This window comes from Anser brachyrhynchus (assembly GCF_964034855.1).
Source record: "Anser brachyrhynchus genome assembly, chromosome: Z".
In the NCBI taxonomy this organism is placed as follows: domain Eukaryota; kingdom Metazoa; phylum Chordata; class Aves; order Anseriformes; family Anatidae; genus Anser; species Anser brachyrhynchus.
Genome location: NC_137697.1, coordinates 25312659 through 25315444, shown reverse-complemented (window position 1 = coordinate 25315444; position 2786 = coordinate 25312659).

Sequence of the window (2786 nt, the reverse complement as noted above, 5' to 3'; positions counted from 1 at the left end):
GTCTTCTGGTGATGTTTTTTTAAACTGCAATTTTAGTATTGACAATTTTATTTTAGTTAAAAATTAAATTCCAGCTGGAGATAATGCCCCAAATCTGTTTTGGAAGATGACTGAGATTAGGATATTGGTACAGTAAGACAGGTGAATATATCATGTAACAAGAGCTTTTCAAAGTAGACGAAATTAATACCACAGTTTTCATAGCTGTATACGATGATTCCTGAAAGTGCATTCACTTCTACATTCAGTCGCTTTTGTAATTGGTTCTGCGTTCCTCTCTCATATTCATGTTAACAAACTGCATACACTTTCAAAAGTGATACATTTCATTGTGCAGAGCAGTAAAATGGGTTATAATAGCTTTGGTTTCAAGAGCTTGGTCTACACTTTTGCCACACCGGATTTCAGGCAGTGATTTTAATCACCTTGGAAGGTATGCCTCAGCTCAGCCTGTGGTGCTTTCAGGTGTGTTCTGCCAGTCAGTGCACTTCTGCACACGCACAAAAAGCAGCTCAAGACCACCTCACGTTTTCTGCCTATCCTATAATACAATCTCTCACCACAAAAACATGTCCTAACTTGCTGCTATAATCTGTTCTATTCTTGGGACATAGGCATCCCTGCTTACTTGTTTTTATCTAGGTAGCATATCCTCTGCTACCTTTCCTCCAGGGGCTGAAGTAGGCCTAGCTTTAATTCTGGAGATGTTCTAACAAGCTTTTATGTTTTGATCTCTATCATCTCTTGATACTCTTTCTTCCAAGAAAGAAAAAAACAATTACACAGTTTGCATTGGTATTTGTGTGTCTCCACCAGTGCGTTTTAATCTACCTTTTAATCCTATGGAAGACATTCTACAAGAGAGCAGTTTTAATAGTCCATATTGTAGTTTTACTTACAAGTGTTAGAAAATTAGGAAATATCCTAATCCTACCCACTGAGAATTATAAATTAGTATCTGTGTGTTTGTGATAGATTGCTGGCTATGGTGTTTGATCAAAAAGCAGTGTTAAATGAAGCAGACAGGTTAAGCAAAATAATGACCAAGATAGCAGTTTTAAGAGGGAGTCGGAAAGCTACTTATTACTTCATCCTAGCTAAATTTGATTTATTTATTTTTTCTCTCCAGGGTTAAACTTAAGATCATTGCAAGAGTGTGTCCCCAACTCCCCCCCCACACACACACACAAAAGTAAGATAAGGCAAGTTTCATTCAGTGTTATCCAGTTGGTATCAGTGAAAGTTACTAAATTTATAGGGGAAAAGGATGAACATGCTAACGTGCTCTAAACAGGACAGTCTAATGCCAAACCCAGAAATGCATTTAAATGGGCTACATAGAATGTGCCAAAGATTGTCAAGATTTTAATGGTTTATTCACCTTTCTTTCCTGATATTAGCTTTATTCTGGTTTTGTTTGTTTGTTGTTTTCTGGGTAAATTATGGCTTTGTTTTGAAGATCCTCGTTCTGTGGTACTGAATATTTATTTCACTGCCAGTGCACTAAAGGAAATGCTTGTGTATGCCAAACGCAGCCATATCTGTCACATAGCTATCCAGCTATAGAGTGGCTGAACTGTATAATTCTCTTCAGAGAATAATGAAGGAAAGTAGAGAAGCTTACCTTTGACAGAACCTACTTCGGGGAAATATATGTTTACAGCACAAGTTGCCCATAATCATCATATCAGCTGTATTCAGAAACAAATACATGAAACATAAAACATCCTGATCTCTTCTGTCATGGGTGCTCAGCTGGCTTCAGCTCTAAGACTTCCTTTAATGTATCACAGCAACTGTCTCTGTTTTCAAGAATCATTGGGGGAAGAGAAGGAGAATAACTGCAGGGAGAACTTGTTCTAACCCGAGAGCTACTCTTATCACCGTAATCCTGTTGTCATTCCGGGCCATAATGTCTTGATAGCCATGAAACCTGAATCAATGTCACTCAGAACAGGATTTTTCAGAGAAAGTGAGAGGTAAGTCATGATTAGGTTGTCAAAATTAAACTATTTATGTTCTTGTTATGGATATGTCTCATTTAGAATCCAAGGAAGTACATGCTACTTGTGAGCCACAACTGCTCATCCCGCACTTCTGTTGTTAATCTGATTTTGATAGGACACATAAGTACTGCTGAGAAAGAAGTAAAGTTATGTCGGGGGGTCCAGTCTGCTTAGATGAATGATTTATCTTTTCCAAACCCTCCCTTATAATAGGAAAAGACGGTTCTTACAAGCTTCTTCCTAAGTGTTTTGAGGTTATTTGCTGACTGTGACTGCATCTCGCTGCTCTTAAAAGTAGTGGGGTGGAAAGCACGTATGTGGACAATATACAAGCAAGATATGTTCTGCATTATTATTGAGTCATTTAATCAGTCTTGGAATGTATTATCTAAAACACTTGGATTTCTTCATTTTTGAACTATTAGCTTCCTTAAAGGTGAACTGCTGTTTTCTAAAACCCAGTCATTTTATGATGAAGCTCTACATAGATACCTGGATAACACTAACACATAATCACCAGTCACATGCATAAAGTGACATTTCTCATTTGTTACAGAATTCTGTCTGGTACAATCTTAAGAAATATTTAAAGTTCATGTTTGAGCAACTTCCAAAAACTAAGTAGTTCTTGCAGCACTGGACTCCATGAATTTGAAATGAAGTCTCTGAAAAGAAACCAATGAAATCTATGCATTTTTGTCCTGACCTTCTGTGTAGGCTGTCTGATATTCGTCAGGGGAATAAACATTTTGTTCGAAGTACTGAAGGTTATCAAGGTAC